Raw genomic sequence first — 6,580 nt, 5'->3', positions numbered from 1 at the left:
TTGTGTTTAATTTCTATTGTGTACTCAAAATTTCCATCTATGGGCAGAGTCACAGCTTAAGTTAAACCTGCCTCATAGGATTTTTGTATTCAATATTTTTCTAGCTTTTAAACTTTAAAAAAAATCCTGGAATAATTCTTGGAGAACATTGGCAGAGACAGCTAGGTAGTGCTGTCACACACATACATACAGAAACATCCAGTGATTTTTAGTTTTTCTACCAAAGGACCTGCCCACTTGGTATCCAGATTCACGTACAAGTGACATGCAGTTAATGTTCATGGAAGTCAGCTGAGATAGCCCAGCCAGCTTATTCCCATGAACCACCCCCATGTAATTCAGAAAACCGATAGGTTGAAAATCAATATAGCATTGATTTCCAGCCAAGAAACTAGTAACTGTTTCTTGCATAGTCAAAAGAGATCAGCTAAACTGAACCCTAAGAGCCCCTTTTATGAGGCAGGCTTGCAGGCCTCCACAAACTACTGCCAGACGTTTTCTACCCCTTTGGAGGGGCTGGCCTACAGACTCAGAAAACTATCTGAAGCTCGTGGCTCTGCCCTGTCGATTCTTGAAGAGGTAGGGAAGTCATGGCACATTATTTTGTGTAAGAATAAAGGGTATTCAGTGAATGGAAGCATCATATAACTATTAAATTATAACCAAGATTATCATTATTAGGTATGTTTGCTACAAAATGTCTCCAAAAGAATCCCTTTCTGTTCTTCCTCATTGTCTTTATTTTGATTTCACTTCACTTCTGTGTCTTTTTATACCTCTTGGGCAGGAATTTATACCAAACTGAAACTTGTATCAAAAACCATAACCACCAGACTGTCTTGCTAACCCTGAACCAAAGATAGATCAGCAAATAAATATTTATTTAAGGCATGGGCTAAATGAAAGACTTTGTTTTTCTTTCTTTCTTTTTAAAATTCTAATGAATAGGTTTGAAATGGAATGAGCTTTTTTCCCCTTAATCGAGAACACCACAAAGTATTCTCAGAAATGAAGTGAACAAAATTTATGATTTTTAAAGTTCCAAAGTCTACAATCAAAGGGAGAGATCTGGGGTCACTGCCTCGGAGATGTATTTATTACCTGAGATGCTGGGCAGATGATTAAGCTTTTTATAGCTATGTCTCATTTCTTACCTGTCTTCCCTGTCTTCCCCCTTAATTTCAGGAAGTTGATTATTGAAACTTGGGCTGACCCCTGTACTCTCCTGGTGCTGTCTGTATTGGCACCCATGACCTGTAGAGTCTAGAAAGTCCTCGGAATGGGTAGGAAGCCATTCACCAATCAAATCTGTGCACTCCTATTAGCTCTTGAACCTTAGAAAGCAGATTAGATACTGCTCCAGCTTTCCAAAAAAGAGAGAGAGAAAAAAAATGTCAGATTTTCAAAAGGTATTATAGATAAGCACTCTCTCTTAAGCTTAAGCTTGGGTTATTTAAAATAATTACTGTAACACCTGTACTTTCCTTTATTTTCTGTACCAGGCAGAAATAAACCCGAGGACTACTTTGCACACTGAAATTTGCAGGAAAATGAGACCCTCAATTCAGCCTGACATTTCCATTAGCACTTAAATGAGTGGTAGCCTAGCAGCTCACATTAGAGACTTCTCCTCTCAACTAAATGTGACAGGAAATAACCCCTGGCACTTTGGGGGACAATTGTTCCTTCTCACCCCATTTCTATACACAAAAAGTCCCGCTGTTATCACCTATATTGATTTTAGCTCAATTTGTACTAGAGATAAAGATTTTCATTTTAAAGTTAAAAAAAAATCCCAGATTAACTTAGTTAATCTTTAGCACAACCTCATGAGCGCAGTTCTATTACATCCACTTCACACAGGAAGAAAGTAGAGGCATAATGTTTTACATTCCCTGACTATGTAGACTCTGATGGCCTAATTTGTTTTGTTTACTGCTGTTTTCTCAAAATCTAGAATGGTTGGCACATAATAGGCGCTCAATAAATACTTGCAGACTGAAGTGTGCATGCATGCATGAATGAATAAATGCACAAACAACCCCAAGGTCACATAGCCAACTGGGACCTAAACAGCTATCTAACCCCAATGCCTGTGTCCTTGGTGACCTTGGCACACAGATGATTCAGGTGGTATGCCTGCACTGTGACCTCACTCTACTCAGAAGAGGAAGGGGCTACCTGCTCATTGTCATAACCTTTGTGAAATCACCAACCAAGGTAGGACCAGATTTAGGTCCTCCTAGGGTTGTCGTAGCTACTTGTTTGGGTTTGATATGAATAATCCGATGAAGTGAAGAAGTAGGTAGTGTAATGGAATCTGATAGAACTCTTAACTGCCTAACATGTACCCTCTCTCTGCTCCAGTTCCATCATCTGGAAAATAGAAATAATTATATTTACCTCATGAGGGAACTGTGAGGATTAAATTTTAAAATATAGATAAAACACCTAGCATCAATGTCTTGTACATAGTGGGCATTCAGTAATAGTTTACCTTTTCCTCCACCCATTTAACCTGAAGCTCTGTCCCCATTTTTGGATAGGCAACACAATGCTCTGCTCTCTTCTTTTCAAGCATAGTGGAGAGGGAAAAAGCCTGAACAAGAAGATTCACCCTAGGGCATAGAGGATGAAAATGTACTGCATTTGTACTGACTGTTCCTCTGCAGGTAAAACATTCCCTTGCAGATATTTCAGCATGCGTGTTAAATACTCTGAGATAATTCTGGCATTTGTGGATATGAAATAAACACCAAATTGACTAAGGTGTTGTGGATGCTGAAACAAAGCCTAATTAAATAGTATGAAACACTGTTGGTAATGTGTAGCTGTTGTGAGGTTAGGGAAGGCAGCCTTTTCAGAATTTTTATTGAGAAGGAAGGATTAGAATTAAGCATTACTAAGGACTCAGATTTTACGAACACTTGTGTTTTAAAAAATGTACATATGAAGCTTAAAGTATCTTTTACAGAAAAAAAGGAGTGTCATCCGAAATGGGATTGAAATGCCTTTGAACGTTTTCCTTGAATGCAACATCAGATCCTTTTCGGGACTGAAGAGGAAGGGAGGCATTGGGAAAGAAGTGAAGTGGGGATCAGTGAGGCAGGCCTTAGGAAGCTCACTGGAAGAGTGGAGGCACCTGTGTCTCTGCCTCTGGGTCTTATCTTCACCCCAGCTGAGCCTTGCAGTGGAAAGTATTTTTGAAAATAAGCTTTAATTTAAAAAAAGAAAGAAGGAAGGAAGGGAAGGAGTGAGGGGGTAAGGGAGGAAGGAGGGAAGGAAGGAAAGAAGGAAGGAAGGAAAGAAGGAAGGGAAGGAGGGAGGAAGGGAAATGCCTGTTAAAGCACCTGCAGCAGAGTCCTGAGAGCTGGAGCTCAGGAGCTGCCACTACTGCTTACAGTGTATTGTTCTGAACTACCAGCATGATGAAGTCTACATTCAGAAAAAAATGTTACATCCGAAACTGGACACTCAGCCAGAACTGAAGCAAAGTTCCCTAGACTGGGAAATAAGCTCTCCCTTGCATTCTTGTTTCCTTTCCTACTGTCACCCAAAAGTTTAGCAGCATTGCTTCATTTCTGTAAAATGTCTTGAAGATTCGAACAATGGAAAGAAGGCCTTTAGTAAAATGTTTTCCCCTTAAAACAAGGGTTAATAAGGCTAGATTTAGGAATAGGAGTTTAAAGATAAAACAAACATGAAGTCCTATTTGTCTTCTCTCTTTCTGCCTCCTGCAGGGCCATAGTAAGTAGCCGTATGAGGACGGATGTTGGCTGTGTTTGTATCTCATTTCCATGGCTACTTCGCATGTCTTCCTTTTGTCCGTCATCTTCTTTTATTCTTGTCTTTATTTATCTTTTTTCCTATTCCTGCTATTTTAATTTCCACTCCATTGAATTCTGCTCCAGTCTTCTTCCTTTTTTCTGTCTTACTAATATGTTTATACAATAATTTCTCAGAATGACAGGTTTAGAGATACCCCTTCTTCACTCTGCCAATGTTAAATGCAAGAGATTTTTATTATAGAGTTTATTTAAAAGAATTTTTCTCTGAAAACTTTTCTTAAAAACTGGAATGCTCTTTGAGATAATTTGATACAGATTGGGGTGTAGCAAAATGAGGTCTGTGCTTCTGAGGCAGGAGAATAGGGCCTGGAGGCAGGGAACCTAAGGACTTCCTAGAACGAAATCAAAGGGAAACACATCAGCTATGACAGGAAATAGCCTCTTCATTTACATAGGGCATACACTAATAAATGACTTTGCAACTTCACTTTAGCCTCTTATTTACATAGGACATACAACAAGTAACCAATGGAAGCCTCTAGAGGGTATTTAAGCCCCAGAAAATTCTGTAACTGGGCTCTTGAGCCCCTATGCTCAGGCCTGCTCCCACCCTGTGGAGTGTACTTTCATTTTCAATAAATCTCTGCTTTTGTTGCCTTATTGTTTCCTTTCTTTGTTGGTGCGTTTTGTCCAATTCTTTGTTCAAAATGCCAAGAGCCTGGACACCCTCCACCGGTAACACGTCCCAGCCCTGAAGATCTTGGTAGATCCCAGACAAAGTAAAATACGTTTGCCTTTAGTTAGAATAACGTACCATAATAACTCGAGAGAATATTGTAGTATAATTTATAGGTGACCTAACATGTTTTCTGTGTGGATGATAGCAGACTAAATTATGAACCCCGAACCTTCATAATATGATTATCAAGCTTAATAAGAATTCTAAGTGTAACTTTGAACTTGTTGACCAGCCTCTTCTGGTCCCCTCTCTCTCCTACCCTCCCCAGCCTCTGGTAGCCACTGTTCTACCTTTCCTTCCATGAAATAAATTTTTTTAGATTCCACATATGAGTGAGATCATTTGATGTTTGTTTTTCCGTACCTGGCTTATTTCACTTCACATACTGTCCTCCAGGTTCATCCATGTGCCATCCACCTATCAGTGGGCATTTAGGTTGCAGTTGGAAAGGAAGAGTTAGTTCTAGTGTTCTAGTACACAGAAGGGTGACTATAGCAAAGCACGATGTAGTGTATATTTCAAGTTAGCCAGAAGACATTTTTAATATTATCACCACTAAGAAATGATAAATGTTTATGGTGAAAAATATGGTTATTACCCTGATTTGATCATTAAACAACATATACAGACATTGAAACAACACACTGTACCCCATAAATATGTGAAATTATGTGTCAATTGAAAAATAAACATTAATTAATTTATTTTTTGGATCATATTATTTTATTTTTATTTATTTATTTATTTATTATTATTATACTTTAGGTTTTAGGGTACATGTGCACAATGTGCAGGTTAGTTACATATGTATACATGTGCCATGCTGGTGCACTGCACCCACTAACTCGTCATCTAGCATTAGGTATATCTCCCAATGCTATCCCTCCCCCCTCCCTGCACCCCACAACAGTCCCCAGAGTGTGATGTTCCCCTTCCTGTGTCCATGTGTTCTCATTGTTCAATTCCCACCTATGAGTGAGAATATGCGGTGTTTGGTTTTTTGTTCTTGTGATAGTTTACTGAGAATGATGATTTCCAGTTTCATCCATGTCCCTACAAAGGACATGAACTCATCATTTTTTATAGCTGCATAGTATTCCATGGTGTATATGTGCCACATTTTCTTAATCCAGTCTATCATTGTTGGACATTTGGGTTGGTTCCAAGTCTTTACTATTGTGAAGAGAGCCGCAATAAACATACATGTGCATGTGTCTTTATAGCAGCATGATTTATAGTCCTTTGGGTATATACCCAGTAATGGGATGGCTGGGTTAAATGGTATTTCTAGTTGTAGATCCCTGAGGAATCGCCACACTGACTTCCACAATGGTTGAACTAGTTTACAGTCCCACCAACAGTGTAAAAGTGTTCCTGTTTCTCCACATCCTCTCCAGCACCTGTTGTTTCCTGACTTTTTAATGATTGCCATTCTAACTGGTGTGAGATGGTATCTCATTGTGGTTTTGATTTGCATTTCTCTGATGGCCAGTGATGGTGAGCATTTTTTCATGTGTTTTTTGGCTGCATAAATGTCTTCTTTTGAGAAGTGTCTGTTCATGTCCTTTGCCCACTTTTTGATGGGGTTGTTTGTTTTTTTCTTGTAAATTTGTTTGAGTTCATTGTAGATTCTGGATATTAGCCCTTTGTCAGATGAGTAGGTTGCGAAAATTTTCTCCCGTTTTGTAGGTTGCCTGTTCACTCTGATGGTAGTTTCTTTTGCTGTGCAGAAGCTCTTTAGTTTAATTAGATCCCATTTGTCAATTTTGGCTTTTGTTGCCATTGCTTTTGGTGTTTTAGACATGAAGTCCTTGCCCATGCCTATGTCCTGAATGGTAATGCCTAGGTTTTCTTCTACGGTTTTTATGGTTTTAGGTCTGACGTTTAAGTCTTTAATCCATCTTCAATTGATTTTTGCATAACATGTAAGGAAGGGATCCAGTTTCAGCTTTCTACATATGGCTAGCCAGTTTTCCCAGCACCATTTATTAAATAGGGAATCCTTTCCCCATTGCTTGTTTTTCTCAGGTTTGTCAAAGATCAGATAGTTGTA

The sequence above is a fragment of the Pongo pygmaeus genome, chromosome 4 (genome assembly GCF_028885625.2).
Source record: "Pongo pygmaeus isolate AG05252 chromosome 4, NHGRI_mPonPyg2-v2.0_pri, whole genome shotgun sequence".
NCBI lineage: Eukaryota > Metazoa > Chordata > Mammalia > Primates > Hominidae > Pongo > Pongo pygmaeus.
This window is presented reverse-complemented; position numbering follows the sequence as displayed.